This window comes from Symphalangus syndactylus, chromosome 12, assembly GCF_028878055.3.
Source record: "Symphalangus syndactylus isolate Jambi chromosome 12, NHGRI_mSymSyn1-v2.1_pri, whole genome shotgun sequence".
Taxonomy (NCBI): Eukaryota; Metazoa; Chordata; class Mammalia; order Primates; family Hylobatidae; genus Symphalangus; species Symphalangus syndactylus.
The window spans coordinates 22,907,136-22,929,153 of NC_072441.2; the positions used below are offsets into that span (position 1 = coordinate 22,907,136).

Below are 22,018 nucleotides of genomic sequence, written 5' to 3' on the forward strand. Positions count from 1 at the left end.
GACAATCTTAACATTTATTATAGGTTATAGCAATTTTGCCCTAACAAGTGATTCAGTTAAAATGAACACTGCCAAATATTGGAGAACAGGGCACACCTTCCCACTTTCTCAAAAGACAGGTTTTTTTTTAAAAAAAACTTAAGATAATAAGGACCATTTGCACAATAGAGAGCTTTTCATAATCACCATTTATATATCATGAGGCATAAGGAAGGATGAGGGTTGAATAACACCCATTGGAAATGTAGCTGGGGTATGCATGTAGGTGGCAGGGTGGGAGATTTTAGGGGCACAGCTAAAACAAGTTCGTTTCCAATAGGACTTACTTGTCAGGAATCAAAGAACTGATAGTTTAAAGTGGAAGAAAGAGGCTCTTTTTCCTAACCAATGCCGGAGGAAGAAAATATCTGAAAGGGAAGAAGGGGGCTTGGATCCTGTTTCACCAATCCTAACAGTGGCTCATCAGGGTGCCAGAAATAACACCACTTAGACAGGAACCACACTGCATGTTGAACAAACTAAAAATCGTCATTTCTATTCCCAGTTAGAGAGAGGGCTTCATATAAGGTTTCTGTAAACTAAGCTAGTCCTCCTATGTCAGGAGTATTCATAACTTGTGAATGGGAAGCTTCTTTCATTATGTATATTTTCCCCTAAAACATTCCGTTTATTTGTTAAAAATATTTATAAGAGGCTGAGATTTACAGTTAACTATTTTTAGAACTAGTGAAAAGTCTAACAAATAATGTTTATTACTCACTCTTGTCGCTCAGGCTGGAGTGCAGTGGCACAATCTTGGCTCATTGCAACCTCCATGTCCCAGGTTCAAGCTAGTCTCCTGCTTCAGCCTCCCGAGTAGGTGGGATTACAGACATGCATCACCACAACCGCCTAATTTTTGTATTTTTAGTAGAAACAGGGTTTCATCATGTTGGCCAGGATGGTGTGGAACTCCTGACCTCAGGTGATCTGCCCGCCTCGGCCTCCCAAAGTGCTGGGATTACAGGTGTGAGCCCCTGTAATGTCTTTTTAGTGACTCATTTTGGCATTAGTCATTCCTTTAACTATCATAGCTGGCACTTTTATCTGAAACGCTATAGTGAAGAAAGTCTAGTATAGATTCCAGGGAGCTATAATGTTAACACCAGTGCCTCATTTGCAAAGTATTTGGGAGATGGAAAGGGATTTCTTGTTCAAAAATATTTAAGCCAATATTTTCTCACCCTCTCATCAATGATTGATTTTTTTACTCTTTCTAGTTTTTCAGACACTCATGGCCAGGGTCTGTAGGCATTGTCTTTTAACGAATGAAGAAAATATGAGTACCGAAATATACGTGTCTTAAATAAGAAAATAAATACTTCAAACAACAAAATAAAGCCTTCTTTTTACTATTAAAATGACTACTCCCAACAGAAAAATGAGCAGAGGAATGAATATGTAATTCACAATAATTTAATTATGAAAATAATATTATAATTTTTAATAAGACCTAACATTTACTAGTTTTTTAATTACGATTTTATTTTATTTTTATGAGAACCCCAAGGAGGAGGCTTTACTATTATTATTCTTGTTTTGCAGAGAATTTCTCTAACTTATCTAATATGACACAACTCTATGCAGAGAACCAAAATGCAAATATAGACCATGTGATTTTAGAGTCCAGGCTTTCACCATTGAAAAGTTTAAACTGATGAATGTAAGGAAGGAAGGAAGAAAGGGAAGAAAAAGAGAAAAAGAAGAGAATAATGGTCTACTCCTTTTACCTATCAAGTTGGCAGCTTTTGATTTTATTGTGGTTTTTAAAGATCAATTCTCAATGTTAGTGAAGGCTGGAGGAAACTTGAACTCATAATATTTGTGGGACTATTGATGACACCATCTAACTCCCTTGCTAAAGCAGTTGACTCAGGGATGAGCACATGACCCAAATTCATCCAACGTGAAGTTTAGGCCTTTTGTTTGAGAATTGGAGAAGATGTGTTTTATTCTCTGAACCTCAAGGAGTAAAAGTGTATTTCTAAGAGTAATTTGCAGCCCATTTTGTATCCGTGAGGCTCATATCACTGTAGGCAGAGCAGGAGACCAAAACAAGCAGAGTTCTTGGTGGCATTGTTGAGCTACTGGAGAAAACCAATTCTGTGACCTGAATTATTTCTAGACTCTGCTTATGAGATACATTAAAAAGGCTTTATTTAAGCCTTTCCATTGATTGAGGCTTTTTTTTTTTTCAGTAAATGGCAACTGAAGACATTGTGATTGATATGCACATCAAAAGCCTTAGCATTTTGAATTTGATTTGACTAAGCCATTTCAGCACAAGGATTTTATAATAATGATATAATCAGGAGCAATGTGCAATGATAAAGCCATAAGAATGTAGCACTTTATTCTATAGGATAAAACAGTATGAATGAAAATATAACCAAATTACTTTGTTTTAAATACAAAACATTGGGAAAAAAACTAATTTTCCAACAATAAAGGATTGATTGATAAATTATGGTACATTAATATGATAAAATAGTATGGTGACACAATATTATAATGCCACAGGCAGTTTCCTAACACAGAAATATTTACAGTATATTTAAGTGAAAAAGGCAGGTTAAAAACATATACATGACTGTGTGCGGTGGCTCACACTTGTAATCCCAGCACCCCATCTCTATAAAAATAGAAAAAAAAAGCTGGGCGTGGTGGTACATGCCTGTAGTCCCAGCTACTCAGGAGGCTGAGGCAGGAGAACTGCTTGAACGCAGGAGGCAGAAGCTGCAATGAGCCGAGATCACTCCACTGCACTCTGGTCTGGGTGACAGAGTGAGACTCTGTCTCAAAAATAAGATAAAATAAAATAAACAAGTGTTTGCTTTTGTGTGTATATGTAAAAGCATATAGATAATATCGAGCTGTTTAAATAATGTATACTATCAAAATATTAAATATATTAAACTAATTTAATTAAATAGATTAAATCAGTATTTTACTAAACACATATATATGCACATACACGTGTATTAAAGAATATAAAGCTCTTAAAATATTATTTCTGAAAGTGGGATATTGTAGGTAATTTCAATTTTTTATTTATATTTTTTCAATATTTAAGAGTATACATTTTTGTCAAATAATAATGAAGGCTACCGCTGAATAACTATACTTTATCTCAACTTGAAGTGCACAACGTTTGAGATCTTAACAAGAGTTTATAATATTTCTATGCGTTCCTGTAATGCATGAATACCTAACACCACTTTCAGGGAAGCCCTCAGTGCCTGTTGCTTGCAGAAGCAGAAAAGTTCTCACTGCCTGGAGATTCAAGGTTGCAGTCAGAGCTGATCCTCTAACCTCTCCCCGGCTCCTCTGCTCATCTTTAAGCACGCTGTGATTTTTTTCCCTTTTCCTTGAGACTTAGCTCTACAATTTTATTTATTGTTCCTCCCCCCCAATTCTGTCACCTCAGTCACATCTTTACGGTATTATTTCTTTTTATTTCACTCTCATATTCACCATTTTTCGACTTCATAAGCTTTCTGTGGGCACCTTTATGTCTTTTCCCCTGCTTTACCTAATTATTCTTTTGTTAATTCCTTCATTTATTGTTTTACTTTTTCATTCACTTATTTTTTCACTTATTAAGCTATGTCCCCTGCAAAAATTCATCCATCTATCCATCCATCCATCCATCCATCCATCCATCCATCCATCCATCCAGGCATTCATCCCTTCCTCCCTTAATAGTCTCCAGCATGGGTCAGATGCTGATATGCACAACACAACCCATAGAGAACAAATACACAACATGCCTAATTCTTTCTTACACTATTGACTAGAGGGATCTAAATGAATGGTTGGTATTAAGGAGCAAAAAAAGAGGGCCCAGTAATTAAGTGAGGGCAATAGAAGGGAGAACCAAAGATAAATTTCTGGTTAGGCTTTTACAGCAAATTTGCCTTTCTCCTTTCCTCTTCAGACAAAATAAGCTTTTTAAGCTTTCATCTTAGCCAAGCATATCTCTCATTAAGTCCTGCCTTGCCTCTCTCAGACACTCAATTCTCTGTTTTCATTCTCACTTAATGTTAAGGAAAGAGGGAGGTCGAGGCAGGTGGATTACCTGAGATCGGGAGTTCGAGACCAGGCTGACCAACATGAAACCCTGTCTCTACTAAAAATACAAAATTAGCCAGGCATGGTGACACATTCCTGTAATCTCAGCTACTCAGGAGGCTGAGGCAGGAGAATCGCATGAACTCGGGTGGGGGAGGTTGCAGTGAGCTGAGATCGCGCCATTGCACTCCAACCTGGGCAACAAGGGCAAAACTCTGTCTCAAAAAAACAAAAACAAAAACAAAACAAAACCAAACCCAAAAAACAAAAAACAGAAAAACAAAAACCAAAACCAAAGAAGCTTCTTTAGACTTTGTACATAGCCTTCGTATCCACTAGGATGTATATTCCATGAAGGCAGGGATTTTCGTTCATTTAACTAACTTTTATATGCTGAACAAATATTAATTGGATGTTGAATAAAAGAATGCTTTGAATTTTGCACTCAGTCCTCCCTTAAATCAGAAATCAAAAGAACAAACTTTGCCTTCATCCCTTTTGCTTTTCTCTCCCCTTTTCTTCACTTGAGGTAATTCTGTCTTACGTTGCTGGAGAATAGGGTTTATTCTACAGCAATGGAGTTAGGATCAACTGTATGCAGAGAGCATATATGTGTGGAGTCATCTCGCATCATCCAGTGCTATACACATTTCAACCCTGCAGTTTTCCCTTAAGTGATGCATATTCTCCTCCTATGGTCTGTTGCCTATATTATGATATATCTAATAAATGAAACCAATAAATGTAGCTATCCTTTAGCTTTAAAAAATTATTCAATTCAATTAAGATGGTTAGTCCTGTAGCTCAGTGCACATACATTTTCACATAGGCCACACCAACTTTTGCTCTTTAGATCACTTACATGAAAGTTGAAGCTACATACAGTGCAGATGGAGCTATATACAGCGCAATTTTGGGCCATTAGCCATCACTTGCACAGATCTATAAATGAGTATTTGTGTTTATTCTCAAAAGGGGATTCCTCAGGGAGGTGGAAAGCCTTCTTGTGAGGTTTGATAGCTCTTTGTTTACCCAAAGCCCTTTTTCAGAGGGTAGGAAAGTCACTACGGTTGAAGTCAGCACATAGGTTCTCACGTGGGCTAAGGGTGCTTAACTAAAGGTTGGTGTGAATGCTGGTGCTCCTCCAGGGATAAGAAGCAGGTTATTTAAAGATTTCATTCCTAGAGCTCTGCTTTTATGTGGGCTTCCTCTCAACTTGCAATTGTGGACTCTTGGAATTCTTCATGAATACTTTCTTAAAGTCATAGTCCCCATCACATTTTTAAAAAATGTAGATTTGTTTCATTATTTTTTAAAAACTGAATATGAATGTTTCTCATTACTGGAATAATTCATATGCATGAATAAAATTTATGAAATGTAGAAGGTCATAAAAAGGAAATTAATCTATCCACAATTCCACTATATGCAGATAACTCTTTATATTTTGATATATTTAAGTCTTTTTCAATGACTACACATATGTGTATATTCTTTTTATAAAAATAGAATAATTTCTTGTGACCTGAATTCAGTCATTTAGCATATCTTAAACAGTTTAACTTGTTAGTAATATTTTTTGGAATTTTATATTTTAAGGTTGCATAATATAGCATTGTATTCATGTGTCATAATTTATTTATTTTTCCATTGTCAAGCATTGATTTTCAGCTACCCTAAATCATCCTAAAAGATAAATCTTTGTAATGAACAGTAATAATTCCTTTGGGATAAATTTCAAGATCTGATATTTCTGGGACAAACGTGGTACACATATTTTCAAGGCTTTTATATGTATAGTCCAATTTTTCCATACACAGAAATAATTTATTGCTTCACCACTGTGCCTAACTGTGCATGCTTCTCTGTACAGCCTCAGTGCAGCTATTTTTTCCTTCCTCCATTACATAATTTGAAGAGGATTTACCCTATCTTGGTGCCAAGGATGGCCCTAAATACTTTAAGCCAACCTCCCTTTCTACAGTGATTGATCCAGGCACGAGTATTTAACACAGACCTAATCCAATTGGAAGGTGCCATTTCCCTGGATGTGATGATTAGTTAAGAATTGGTCACATGACCTAAATTTATCCCATCAGAACGGATGTCAGGAGTGTACTGGTTGAGAAAAGTGACACACTTTTTCCCAGTGACGTGCTAAGAAGTTGACTCCTGGAATTACTGGAGCTGGCCATTTTGCCTCCATAATGGTAGCCACCTTAAGCACAATGCAGATAGATAGAACAGATCTCAAGTATTAGAACTGGAGCTGGATCACTGATTAAATCATGCCTAAAAACAAATCTACTTCTGAATTTGAAAAGTTTTGAGAGTCCACTCATTTTTCATGAAGTTAATTTGAAGTGATTTTGTTATTCACAACCAAAAACATTTTAACTAATAAATTTGTGTGCTCTTTTAAATAAAACATTTTTGCTAAAATACAGGCAAAAAGATAGTTTATTGCTGTTTTAGTTTATTTATGTGCAAGAATGATTTTTAAAATATATTTAATATTGGCCATTTGGTATTCCTTCATGAATGACTTTGTATTCTATAAATAGTTTTTAAAATTGTATCTTCACGTGTTGCTTCTTACAGAATAAAAAGGAAGAAACTTGTAGTCAGACTCATTGGAACATTTTCCATGTTGGTTACTTGTTTTATAATTTTGAATATTATTTTGACATATTCAGAGAAAGACAGATTTTGTATATTAAAGGCATCACTTAGTCTTTCATACACTCTATCTTGACTCATGCTCTTTGCCATTCTAAAGCCAGAGACATCGCAATTTATATTCTCCTCTAGTTCTGTATATTGTGCTTATCTTCACGTTTAAATTTTTCATTAATTTGAAAATTATTTTGGTGAATTGTGCATGATAGGGCTAAACTTTGCTTTCTTCCAAATAGTGACAGCAACTAAATATTTGAGGCAAATAATCTTCAAATATAAAAATACCAGCACACCACTTGTTGTTTTGTTTTTCTTAATTTCCTCCCTGGAAAGTAGGAAAAGTTTTTCTTATTGGTTTTTTATTCAAGGTGTGATTTTTAAAAATCCATTTTTTATAAGCAACTTTTATTCTGAATTGTATTTTTGGCCCATGTGGGGGTGTTGGTGCTATGACTAAGATTAGATGTTTCTATGGCTGCAGATTACTTTTTTTTTAAGAGACAGGAACTTGCCTTTATCTTTCAAGTCCTATACAAAAGGCCTAGCAACTGGCTCACTGTGTCCTATAAATACATTTTCCCGACACTTTGTAGTGGATATTCAAACAGGAAGTGGAGAACCAGGAACTAGAAAAAAATAGTCGTCCTAAATCTGCTGTTCAGAGATTAACACCAACAAAAAGGACCATGACAGTTCTTTACTTTTTCTTTGAATTGCAATCTTTTATGTTCCAACCACATTGATATGGGAAAAGAAGTTTTAGGCCTTATGGGGAATTTTCTGATGAAAAGTTTTTAGAGGACTTTGGTGTAGAGCTGCTTAATGAAGTGAAAAAGATTTAGGCCACTTCTGAAGGCCTGCAGTGAAAACAAGAGCGTCACAGTGATTTAAAAGTCGGGGGCATTTTAGCAGATTTATGTAAGGGACACAGGGCTGATACTGTCCCATTATTGCAGGATGATCTCATTCTAAGTGGACTGAATGGGGTACTGATCCTGTTTTGGATCGGTAGGCCTGTGTGGTGAGTGGACTCTGCTGTGTGTTCTTCAGAGTGTAAGGGTCTTTATGGAAATGATGGTTTAATTTAAATGTGATAGAATAAATAGAAAATAGAAATTGTCAAAACAGACCATGGAATGCTGGAAAGCTTTTATACATATTTATAATGTCCTCTAATGCCTACATGGCATGAAGAAATAGAACTAGGAGGAGTGAGTGTACTCTGCTATGAGCTCTTCAGAGTGTAGGGGTCTTTATGGAAATGATGATTTAATTTAAATGTGACAGAATAAGTAGAAATTGTCAAAAGAGGCTGTGGAATGCCGGAAAGCCTTCATATATATTTATAATGTCCTCTAATGCCTACATGGCATGAAGAAATAGAACTAGGAGGAGTGAGTAGTGGTTCCTCCAATTGGTTTTTGCTCCCAAATATCGTTTCCATCTCTCTTACCTATTCACATATGTTACTACTGCTTTACTGTGGACCAGGGATTGGCAAACCTTTTCTGAAAAGGGCCAAATACTAAATATTTTAGGTTTTACAGGCCATATGGTCTCTGTTGCAACTCAACTCTGCTGTTATAGTATGATTACAACCATAGACAATATGTTAACAAACTGTTGTGGCTGTGTTCTAATAATACTTTATTTGCAAAAACAGGTAGTGGGCCTGATTAGGCCTGTGAGCTATGGCTTGCTGTCTCCTGACTGAGACCTGTGACATATCTCACCAGGGGTTTTGTAATGGCTTCTCTTACTTATGATGAGTTCACTTCATTTCAGTTCCACAATCATTTATTGTTTTAGGCATTCACAATGTGAGCATCCTGTCCTTGAAGAAGTCCAGAGAAAACATAGATGTGAAAGCCCACAACATGAAAGGAACGAGGTAGGGTTGCTCTCTTTATTGCTGGCAGGTTGGCTTTCTAAAAGAGATTATCGTTTGTCTCTTCCGCTAAAACTCATTTAGTTGTACCTTGTGCCATCATCACAACTTTTTAGTGAGGCAAGTTTGTCTTTCATTATTTGATGATCTTGCCTATAACCATCTTCCTAACCTCATCTTTTTCATTTTCTACTTCCACACCTTAAGTTCTAACCACCACAAAACGTAGTACTAGCTATAGAACAACATAGACCATCATGCTCTTTTACACTCTGTGCCTTTGCATATGCTGTCTTGGAATGACCTCCCTTTATTATTCCCACATCCAACAAAAGGAAGAATTTTCTAAGCAAGTTTCTGAGGATTGGAATGGACTACTTTGTTGGGTGGAGGAGAGGGAGTTATAGGGCGTTCTTCCTCACTTGAAGTTATTCGAGCAGGGATTGGCTAAATACTTGGGAGATTTATCAATGTTGTTAGAGCCTTGCCCTTTAGCAGGCCCTGAAACCAACCCTGGCTGCTGCAGGTGTTGGCTGCTAATTACACACACCTGCATTCTTTTTCTGTGGCTTTTCCTAAGCTGATGGAAGCCACCTTCCCTGGAGATGCCTTTAGCCCTCTCCCCTCTTTCTCCCTATATGCTTTCCCTTAACTCCAGGCAGCCAATGACTGCCTGATGTGGGGGTCTAACAGCCCAGTAACCTTGCTGTTGGAAAGACCAGCTCTGATATAAAAGCCCCCCAGAGGACCAGGCTATGACTGAAATTCTCCTGAAACCACATCTATGCCTAATTTCTTCCTCTGTCCTGTCCTGCTTCACACCCTTGCAAGTTTCTTCTGAGAACATTTTTTTAATGAATTACTTAGAAAAGAATCTTAGAAGAGCAGTAAGATTAAATGACTCTGAAGATTTCATATTCATCTACATGATTCTAAGTATGAAAAGAAGACATTGCATGGTTGAGTTAAAAATATGAATTTTGAAATCAAACAGAACAGGCTTCAATCTTATCTGTATTACTTACTGGGCCACTTAGATAATTTTAGCAGTCTCTAATTCTCAATGTTCTCATCCATAATATTTGGAAAATAACAGTATCTACCTCAAAGAGTTGTGAGGATTAAAAGAGATAATGCATATAAGTTTAGCAGTGTCTGGCCACAAAATATGTTTAATAACATTTAATACTTTTATGATCATCATCATCATTATTATATTTTTCCAAATAGAAAATACAAAGGTTCTATTTTTTATTTGTTTTAATGCAATAAGAAAATTGTCTGGGTAAAGTAACAGGAACTGTGAAAAAATGCATATGTTTGCATTTTATTGTGTTTGATGAATATATTTGGTTTCCCCACGAGGACAGTCTTGTCTATGTACTTTTAGCCAAGTTCATAGCATATGTTTATTAAATATTTATTTCTAAATATACAGACATATTGGATTGAAAAGGGATTTAAATTCTTGAGTTGTCAGCAAACTATAAACAAAAGATTAAACTAAACATAATTGAATTTAAGAAGGGAAAAAAATCCATGATTTGTGTAAAAAGTGGGGCATTCTAATAAGTCTAGTCTTGTTATGCCACACACATGTGACCCATGCATTACAGACTTTGCCATAGTCTAGAAATTACACTCCCCTTCACCACCCAAATAACAAGTCTGATTCTCAAATACACTTGAAATCACAAGTCCTGCCATTTTACCAGGTTCCCAACTCTAATCATGTCCTAGAATTCTTTTTTTTCTTTTTCTTTTTTTTTTAAATTTTATTATTATTATACTTTAAGTCTTAGGGTACATGTGCACAATGTGCAGGTTTGTTACGTATGTATACATGTGCCATGTTGGTGTGCTGCACCCATTAACTCTTCATTTAGCGTTAGGTATATCTCCCAATGCTATCCCTCCCCCCTCCTCCCCACCCCACAACAGTCCCCAGTGCGTGATGTTCCCCTTCCTGTGTCCATGTGTTCTCAAGTGTTCTCATTGTTCAATTCCCACCTATGAGTGAGAACATGCGGTGTTTGGTTTTTTGTCCTTGCGATAGTTTGCTGAGAATGATGGTTTCCAGTTTCATCCATGTTTCTACAAAGGACATGAACTCATCATTTTTTATGGCTGCATAGTATTCCATGGGGTATATGTGCCACATTTTCTTAATCCAGTCTATCATTGTTGGACATTTGGGTTGGTTCCAAGTCTTTGCTATTGTGAATACTGCCACAATAAACATACGTGTGCATGTGTTTTTATAGTGGCATGATTTGTAATCCTTTGGGTATACACCCAGTAATGGGATGGCTGGGTCAAATGGTATTTCTAGTTCTAGATCCCTGAGGAATCACCACACTGACTTCCACAATGGTTGAACTAGTTTACAGTCCCACCAACAGTGTAAAAGTGTTCCTATTTCTCCACATCCTCTCCAGCACCTGTTTTTTCCTGACTTTTTCATGATGGCCATTCTAACTAGCGTGAGATGGTATCTCACTGTGGTTTTGATTTGCATTTCTCTGATGGCCAGTGATGATGAGCATTTTTGCATGTGTTTTTTGGCTGCATAAATGTCTTCTTTTGAGAAGTGTCTGTTCATATCCTTTGCCCACTTTTTGATGGGTTGTTTGTTTTTTTCCTGTAAATTTGTTTGAGTTCATTGCAGATTCTGGATATTAGCCCTTTGTCAGTTGAGTAGGTTGCGAAAATTTTCTCCCATTCTGTAGGTTGCCTGTTCACTCTGATGGTAGTTTCTTTTGCTGTGCAGAAGCTCTTTAGTTTAATTAGATCCCATTTGTCAATTTTGGCCTTTGTTGCCATTGCTTTTGGTATTTTAGACATGAAGTCCTTGCCCATGCCTATGTCCTGAATGGTATTGCCTAGGTTTTCTTCTAGGGTTTTTATGGTTTTAGGTCTAACATGTAAGTCTTTAATCCATCTTGAATTAATTTTTGTATAAGGTGTAAGGAAGGGATCCAGTTTCAGCTTTCTACATATGGCTAGCCAGTTTTCCCAGCACCATTTATTAAATAGGGAATCATTTCCCCATTTCTTGTTTTTGACAGGTTTGTCAAAGATCAGATGGTTGTAGATACAGCTTTGTGGAATATGTGAAGTGAACATGTTCCTCAAGAATTCTAGGACATGTTCTAGAATTCTTGAGGAACATGTTTACTTCACATATTCCACAAAGCTGTCTGGATGTAGTTTGCTGTTTCACCCAGCTTTCTGGCTGTGGACCTTTGCTCCAATGTTCTGCAAGTTACTTACTGGGATCTTGGGAGTGGTTCTTCCTATGCTGTTACTCTCCTCTAAACTACTTTGCTACAAGCGGGGACACAATTTCATTCCTTAATTTCCCACTGCATAATTGAGCCTGAGCTGCTATGTCCATCTCAGGTTACTGAAGATTTATGGATGGACAAAGAAGAATGAACAGTTAGGGCAGATTGCATTTTCCTAAGATGGCCACCCCATCCTACATGTTCTTCATGTGATGTGATTGTATTAGTTTTTTATTGCTGAATAACAATTTACCAAAAATTTAGTGGTTTCAATAATACCCATTATTATCTCTCACAGTTTCTGTTGATCAGAATCTAGGCATGGCTTATCTGGGTTTTCTGCTTCAGGATCTCACCAGGCAATTATCAAGGCGTTGCCTGGACTACGTTCTCATTTGGAGGTTTTGGATGGAAAGAAGTCACTTCCAAGCTTGATCAGGTTTTTCCCTCTATAATTTGCAACTCTAGGCCTGAGGCTGTCAGTTCCTAAAAGCCACCTAGTTACTTGACATATGAACCTATCTACAGGCAGTTTACATCAAAGCAACTTGTTTCTTGAAGGCCAGGAGAACTTTCCTTTCCAGTCTGTCAAGATGAGTCTTATATGGCATATCATCCTGGCAGTGACATCACATCATCTTTGCTATATAACATACAAGTCTGCTTAGGCTGTCATAACAAAATACCATAGATTGAGTGACTTTATGACAGAAATTTATTTTCTCACACTTCTGGAGGCCAGAAGTCCAAGATCAGGGTGCCACTATGGTTGGTTTCTGGTAAGGGCTCTCTTCCTGGCTTTCAGACTGCCTCGTTTTTGCAGTATTATCACTCGTTGGAGAGAGAAAGAGAGAAAGAAATAGAGATTTCCAGTGTTTGTTCTTATAAGTACACTAATCTCATAATGAGTCTCCAACCTCATGATCTAATCATTCCCAATGGACCCACCTTCAAATACCATCACATTGGGGGTTAGGGTTTCAACATTTGAATTTTGAGTGAAGAAAAAGATTCATTCCATAAAACATAGCCCAATTAAGGGTGCAGCATAACACCACATTTATCTTATAACATAATCTAATCAAGGTTTTTGTCATACTTTACAGTTTAGAGGCAAGTCTCTGGTTCTACTTTCAAGGAGAATGAATTACGTAAGTGTGTGTCTCGGTGCAGTCACCTTAAAATGCGTTTGCTATAGTAATGTTGACACACTCTTCCATCAAGAGGTGGGGGCCAGTATATTTCTTTCTGTTGAATGAGTCCTTTTTGACTTGCTTCTATTACGTAGGATGCAGTGGAAATGATGCTTTGTGACTTCTGAAGTTAGGTCAAAGGAGGTGGTATAATCCTTTACTCCCCTCGTCTCAAACTGTTTCTTTCATTCTTTATCTGTTTAAGGACATATGTCCTTGGAATCATGAGCTGCTGTGAAAAAAGTCTATGACCCTGAAGCCACTATGTTGGAGAGACTTAATGGAAAGGCCCATTTGGAGAAGAGAGGCCATCAGTCAGCAGCAGGCATCAACTACCTGACACAGGAGGGTAGCTGTCTTTAGATTATTGCACTTCCTCATCTTTGAGTCTTCCATCTGAGACCGCAGACGTTATAAGGCATAGACAAGCCACCTCTGTTGTACCCTGTTGGACTTCTTAATCCATAAAACCTAAGAGCAAAATAAATGGCTGCTTTATATTATACATGTTTATTAGTGTGAGAGCAATCTGTTATGTGACCATAGTAACTGAAGCAACAATGAAGAAAATAATTTAAAACTAGCTGATCTACTATACATAATGGTTCCCAGACTCATATATTAAGACTCTCCACAAGAAGTCTTCTACTGGCCATCTCTCTCCTTAGGGTCTGGCTTTCTACCATGTTGTAAAGACTGCTCTACTGCTCAGCTGGAATATCTTGAAGAGATCTTGCCACTTCCTATTTGAATTCAGGCCCTCAGAAAGGAAAAACAGCATCCTAAAGAAGAAAAAAATTCTAGATATTTGAAATATCACTGGCAATGAATACTTACCCAATGACAGTCCATGGAAAGTGCCTGAGCACCTTAATAATTCACAGCTTTTCATGCCATATGGGTTCCTTGCTTATTTTTACCTAGCCAAACTGTATTTTAAACTGTCTTATCCTAAAGTGAAAATGTGTTCTTCTCTTAGAGATGAGCAGAATCTTTAATATTTAGAGAAATAGGAAAGCTATTGACTGCTTTAAAAATGGCATTTTTTTTTCACTTTTCAAAAATATGAAGGTCAATGCTCAAACATAAAACCTAATGATTTCTATTCTATTCAAGAGGGTGGATTTGGAAGAGGTCAGAGACCATTTCACTTTAAGGCACATTGCCTTTCTTGCTATCAATCTAAGGGTGGGTGACAGGAAGAGATGAGATGTTCAAAAGAGACTTACCCTATTCTATATTAAAGAAAGTAAGAGATGTGAATGGAGCAGTATCCCAAAATTAAGGGGAAGTTGCTGGTTTTGTCGTCATAAAATAAGAAGAATGAAATTCAGCAAACAATCCACATTTTTCAACTAAATTATTCCTGAAGGGCATTTTCTTTTTAAAGCTTTAAACGTCAAATATAGTTTTCTGGGAGTTTTTCTTCATTTTTTTGGTAATAGATTGTCACCTTGTCATCTGTCTCTCAGACCACTCTTCTTTAGTAGTTTGTGAAACTAGAGAAAGTATCAAATTATTTGTCCTTGTGTATCTTATTTTCAAAAGCAGGACTCCAGGGGCAGTTGGGAGATAAAAGAAAAAAATCTGTATCTCTTATGTTCTATTAAATCACTGGATCATTTGTTTTTGTCAACAATAACACCATCTGGTCTGTTAAAAATTGATTTAATAAATATGCTATGTGACTTCAACTGCCCAGACAGATTTGCTCAAGGGACTAATGTCCAGAGTATGAGAATCTTTGCAGGACTCATTAGTATACATTTGATGGAGAAATGCCCTCTGAATTCTAGGTGCCCATAGGGGATTTGCATATCATGGAGCTGAGGGGTTGTCCTCAGAGAATTACAGTCTGATCCTTTTCCTTAATATTTGTTCCCCTCTACAGTCACTTGTCAGCCTCCTTTGCTTTTGAAGAGGGTGAGTCATTTTTTTTCTTTTTTTCTGGAGACAGGGTCTTGCTTTGTCACCCAGGCTGAAGGGGAGTGGTGCAATCATGGCTCACTGCAGCCTTAACCTCTGAGGGCTCAAGTGATCCTCACACCTCAGCCTCTTGAGCAGCTGAAGTCACAAGTGCATGCCACCGCTCCTGGCTCAATTATTTTTATTTTTATTCTTATTTTTTTTGTAGAGACACGGTCTCTCTATGCTGCCCAGGCTGAGTCATTTTGATTAAACATGCAGGTCTCTGCTTTAGAGAGACCTCTGCATTTTTTTGGGTAGGAAAACTACCATCCTGAAGATTGTTGATTCTACATTTATCCAAAAAAATGAGATTCTGACTAGTCCAAACACAGAAGTCCTTGCAGTAAGAGCAGGGTTGTGACCTGCATCACAATAAAAATAGCATTCAGTATACCTGCTGTGGATAATTTCTAGCAAAGAATTTGTACTTTTTAATCCTATTTTCATTTTATCAGTTCATCTGTGAATTTTACCAACAGCATTTTAATCCTTTCTACTTTCTAAAGGACTAGAGTTTTGACCAATCTGAAGATTTGAGGGAAAGGTTCAAGATTTTTGCTAATACAGAGCTGTTTCAGCATGTTAGACAGGATTAATCAGCCCTTCAAAGGAAATGTTTTCTTATTAAAGAGGAAATCTCACCTGTTTTGGTCACTTACCTTGCAAACAAACTTTCTTTTGCATAGGAGAAAAGCCTGGTGTAATTCCAGGATTTCATTTTCCCTGCTTGCTTTCTTTCCATGTGCTTATTTTTTGCTCAGGTTTCTATATGCTACTCACAGTCATCTCTTCATTTACGCCTTTTCTAATTTCTCGAGAGGATTAGTTGTTTCCTCTTAAGTTTCACACGTTTCCATATGAAGAACCAATCTTTATTATAATGCTTAACACAATGTGTAATACTATTATTTCTTTATGTGTTTTTTTTAAATAAATGTGAACCTAAATATTGAGGACTATGTCTCTTTTTCTCACGTTTCTATGCGTCTAGCATAATAGTACACGTTTTCTGAATGTTTCTTACATGAAAAAAATTCCTTTGGTGCAAAAGACTCTTGCAGATTATTTGCTTCCTAACACAGAAGTTTTCTTCTTTACAGTGGATTTCCATGCCCAAGTGTAATTCTTTTTAATTTTGTTTCAGTGTGGTTTGAATTTTTCTGTGTGCATTGCCATTTTCTTCTTCAAATATAACTGGCAGCACAGTTAACACTAATAACAAAATGAGTAATTAGTGTGATGTTTGCTAATGATGTTCAGTTTAACTGCCACCCTGCCTTTATTTTTGTTACTAATGGACCTTTACTTATCATGATTCTCTACTGTAAACTCTATCAAGAGAAGTATACTGGAAGAGCAGGCATATACGCCTATAATTTTTACCCAGAGGGAAGGACTAGACTAAGGTTGCACATAGTCTTTTGATGTTCTGTACTGCATTGTATTCTCATCAATATTGTAGACATAAAGTCTGTTCTCATCAAGAAATAATGCAGCAATGGTCTTATGTAGCAATTAAGCATCTCATTAAATTATGTAGACAATTCTTCAGCAATCAGATGTTTAAAAGAATTTAGGTCTATGTAAAAGATATCAGACACTTTTTACCTCTTATTTTTTTCTCTGTTGCTTCAAATGTAGATCTCAAATACAAAGTAATGTACTTTTAATAAAAGGATTAATGAGATTTAGGGCAAATCTATTGCTAAATTGTGCTCTGTATGTTTTTATATGAAATGGATGCTATTTCTTTAAGAACCAACTTTTATTTTTATTTTGGTTTAAGTTGTAATAGGACTTCCCTCCAAATAATTCCTTTTGTTGGGTTTTATATTCCATATCTTAGCAATTTTTATAGCATTTATTATGTTATGAACATGATTGTTTAAATTTTGTTGAAGATGACTTATATATATTTTTTTTCCATAGCTAGAATGAACTTCTTTTGAGAAGAGGGATATAGCTTACATTTTTTCCTAAAATATAAAAATATTTTATTATATTTCTATTCTCAGCCGTGCTTATCATAATGCCTGCCCACAGAAAATGTTCAATAGATACTTATTGATTGATTTATTAACTTTACTTTCCAAGTGGTGTTTCAAGTCATAAGTGCTATTTTAAACTTACACTTTTATTTCTTTTTAATAAATACCATTTAGGATTTTTTTTTTCTGTGAGACCAGATAACGTAATGGTTAAGAGCACAGTCTCTACAGTCAGGCTACTTGGGTTTGAATCCTAATCCTACTATGTTTTGAACAAATTATTTATCTCTCAGTTCTTTAGTTTTCTTATCTAGATAGAACTTACCCATGGAATTGTGAGAATTAAATGAGTTAAAATATATGTAATATACCCACAAAAAGAGCTTGATTATATATATATATATATGTATATATATGTGTGTGTGTATACATATGCATACACATATATATGTATATATAAAAAAAGTATTCTGCAACTTCATAGGATTCTCGAACAATAGGGTTGAAAAGAATTTTTGATACCAGAATGGAAAGAAATAAGAACATGGTCAGAAGGCCTGGTTTGAGCTCAGTTGCGAGACTTCTGAAGTAACTTCATTTATATAACAAACGCGCTTATAACTTTGCTACTAACTTCAGTGGTGTTTTAAGAGTTCAGATAGAAGAATGATAATCAAGATCACACTGTAAACAGTGAAGCACTGTTGGTATGTTTGTGATCATTGTTACCTCCACATGAGGAATTGAAGTCTACTTGATGGGCTTTGGCAAGTCACATTCTTTCAGTGCCTGTCTCACATCTGTAAAATGCGATAATAATAGAACTCAGTTCGTAGGACAGCTATAAGGATTAAATGAGTTAACACCTGTAAAAAGTGGAAAAAGTGTTTGTAGAAAATATGGGGTAATAAGGGTTATGTATTTATTTATGCATATCCAATAAATACTTGTGATCCAGTACTAGTCTGTGTATGTTTATAATGATTCCCAGGGGTATTGTTAAAAATATTGACCTCTTTGCTAAAGGTTTTGATTGGTAGTTTTAGGATAGATCTGAGAGAGTGAATAAGAAAAATGTCTGTTGGAAAATTTCTTAGCTTGGTTTTCCTACACTGACATACATCTGGCTTCAAACTTCCTTATATCTGCACTGAGATCTACTATGGGTTATGTTAGTTTTCTTGTGTTACATATGCTTTTCCAATATTGCTACATAAACATAAACAAAGAACATTCTCCATATAGGCAAAAATATATAAATAACAGGCCTAGCGTATATCACACTTGGGGTTTCTTTTGTTTTCCACTAGGGGATTATCTTTTAGTTTTGCATATACCCATTTGCTTCAGTGAGGAAGAACCATGTAGCAGAGAAGCACTTAAGACAACTGTACTTTTTAGTTCAAGGTGGTATCCTATTCTTTTTTTCCTCTTTTTTTTTAAAAAATTATACTTTAAGTTCTAGGGTACATGTGCATAACGTGCAGGTTTGTTACATAGGTATACATGTGCCATGTTGGTGTGCTGCATCTGTTAACTCATCATTTACATTAGGTATTTCTTTTTTTTTACGCTTTAAGTTCTAGGGTACGTGTGCACAATGTGCAGGTTAGTTACATATGCATACATGTGCCATGTTGGTGTACTGCACCCATTAACTTGTCATTTACATTAGGTATATCTCCTAATGCTGTCCCTCCCCGCCGACCCCACGACAGGCCCCAGTGTGTGATGTTCCCCTTCCTGTGTCCAAGTGTTCTCATTGTTCAATTCCCACCTATGAGTGAGAACATGCGGTGTTTGGTTTTTTGTCCTTGCGATAGTTTGCTGAGAATGATGGTTTTCAGCTTCATCCATGTCCCTACAAAGGACATGAACTCATCCGTTTTTATGGCTGCATAGTATTCCATGGTGTATATGTGCCACATTTTCTTAATCCAGTCTATCATTGACGGACATTTGGGTTGGTTCCAAGTCTTTGCTATTGTGAATGGGTGGTTTCCTATTCTATGCTTATATACATCTTCACAAAGACTAGTCTTGTTTAAACAGTATAAACTCTAAACCAGTAATTTTCTAGGTACTAGAAGCCACCAGTTATGAGAGATGTGTTTATGAGCGGCAGGAGGGACTGCTTTATGTTTTTAATAAGAACAGTAAGACTAATTATCCTCCTTGAAATTGTCTAATTTAAGGCTGTTCTTTCACTTGCCCTCTCAACATTGAATCATTCTTATTCTTAACACTTGAGGAATTTGGTAGAACTCATGACTAGCTTACAAGTCATGGAAACGTGAATATGGAAGTTATTTCTGCTTTGAAAATTACCTTGGTAAAATTATTGGCAGGGGATTTAGCAATACAGTGTTCTTGGATTCATCTTTGTATTCTTGCCATATAGTGAGTGGCTGGTACCTATTAAATCTCCAATAAATATTACATAAAGAATATTAATGGCTTATATTTTGCCAGACACTATGCTAAGCATTTTATTTGCATTATCTCATTTAATCTTCACCCAATAATGTCAGTACTGTTATTAACCTTATTTTTCATAGGAAGAAACTGATATATAGAAAGCCTGAGTAACAGGTTCAACTTCTGAGAGCTAGTGAGTGACAGAAACTCTGAGTCTTTTATTATTCCAGAGATTAGCTCTAAAAACCTGCCTTCATTAACCTATAAAGGAGAGATGCATGAATAAATGTTACCAAGTCAAGCTTTGATTTCTTGATGATATTGTTCCAGGTTAACCCCATTTGGCTCTGATGAGTCTATAATTGGAATCAATCTGCTCTAATTATTGCTTCTGTCTATATACTTTAGATACTATCTCTTCTCCACTGAATTATAAAGGATTCTTATGCAAGGACAATGACTCATTATTTTATTCCCTCACTATCCCTCATGTAGTGGACTCACTCTAGGTTTTTGCTAAAAAATATTGACTACATAGCCAAATGACTAGAACATACTAAAAATAAGCAGCAGGTAAACAGCAGGTAACTGGCCTCAGTGCTCTCTATTGTAAAGGTTGCAGATATGACTAATCATTATTTCACTTCTTTGGTAATACCTGGTGCAACTTAAAATTATTTCTTCAACTACCTTCAGAGCACTGTTATAAATGCACTGCTTTTCCTTTATCTTACAAGAAGGATTTCTATAAGATAGTAAATTTCTATGCTTCTGATGTGAGCAACAATTCTGTTTGTTTGCTTCTTGTTTATCGATAGACAAAGGGGCAGAAATTAGGAGTCTTTGATAGTGTTCAAACTTACAACTATTTTGGTGTTATAGGGTCCATAGCTCTATTAGTCCTGAATTTGTGTCTGCTGGGTTATTTAATGTTGACCTAATTTTTAGTGTTGCTTAATATAAAGAGTCAATGTTTTAACATATGAAGGTCCAGGTCTAGGTTTCACTTAATATTCACTGGTTGTGTGACCATGGGTAATCACGTGTGGTTCTGTTTTTATATCTGTAATATGTGCCTAAGAAAAGCAGGCTCAGTGGCCAGTGTGAAAATTAAATGGGAAAGTGCATTGTAAATGATAAGGAACTAAGCAAAGCCAGATTATCATTAGGTCAAAAGACACACCAGCTACTTCAGGGCTTCTGATGGTTAATTTTATGTGTCAGCTTGACTGGGCTAAGGGATGCTGAGATAGTTGGTAAAACATTATTTGTGGCACATTTGTGAGGGTGTTTCTGGAAGAGGTTAGCATTTGAATCTGTAAACTGAGTAAAGAAGGTCTACCTTCAGCAGGGTGGATGGACATTATCCAGTTGTTGGAGGGCCTAAATAGAACAAAAACATGGAGGAAGGAGGAATTTGCTCCCTCTGCTTGAGCTAAGGCTTCCATTTTCTCCTGCCCTTGGGCAGCTGTGCTCCTGGTTTTGGGCCTTCAAACTCCAACAGCAGCTGACATGACTGCCTGCCCTGGCTTGGTCTGGAACCACACCAAAGCTTTACTGAGACTCCATCTTGCAAACGGCAGATCACACAGGACTTCTTAGCCTTCATAATCACATGAGCCAATTCCTTGTAACAAATGTCCTTGTATATATCTACATATCTCCTTTTGGTCCTGTTTCTTTGGAGAACAATAATTGATACAGGGCTCTTTGATTCTACATGTTTTACTGATGCCCTAAAATGGCCTCAAAACTGTTTATGGGATTAGAGCATAGACTTTGTAGTGGAGCTGCCCTGGAGTTGTCGCATACTAGTTAGACACACTTGGATAAGTTACTTGTCATTCATATCCATGAGCCTTTCCCCTTACTATTGTTTCCTTTACCTGCAAAACTGCTTCTATCTTGGTCAAGTTGCACATCAAACTTAATTCCCATGAAGCTATCATGGCTTGTCCTCTGTCCCCAAGCAGAGTTTACCTCTCCTTCCTCTGGGTCACCACTGTGCACTCCTGTCTCATTGCTCCTCCCTTGTGGACCACCCTTCTGTTCAAATATGTTTCACGTAGTTCCTTCAACCTGAGATGTTCTCTCTTATTCTTGGGCCTTCACACATGCTGCACTTCTGACTAGGACATTGTTCTCTGTCTCTTAACATACCATCTCCTCATTCTTTAATCTTTTAGTTATATGTTTCTTCCTTGGAAAACAACCTGCCTTAACTCTGTTGTGACACCTGATCCAACTATTTGTTTAATTTTCTAATTTTCTCTGATAGACTCTTAGCTCCATAAAGGCAAGGAAACTTTTATATTGTTCACTGCCATATCCCCAGTGCCTAAGTGTTTGGCACATTATCATCACTTAAATATTTGTTAAAGGAATTAATGTATTAAACTTAATATAGAGTCTTTTGGAAAAATTGTTCTGACTTATGAAATATGCTTTAGGTTTGTGGAACTATCACAAAGTAATAAGGGTATCTAT

At 36.5% G+C, this 22,018-nt stretch overlaps 1 long non-coding RNA gene across 2 annotated transcripts in view; it reads left to right on the forward strand.

Annotated features, from left to right (window-relative positions):
• The window catches only part of LOC134734052 (uncharacterized), a 293,059-nt gene that overhangs the window by 113,273 nt on the left and 157,768 nt on the right, over positions 1 to 22,018 (forward strand). For both annotated transcript variants that reach the window (XR_010117455.1, XR_010117456.1), the window contains exon 2: positions 8,599 to 8,680. This is a non-coding gene — a long non-coding RNA (uncharacterized lncRNA). The remainder of the gene's footprint in view (positions 1 to 8,598; positions 8,681 to 22,018) is intronic.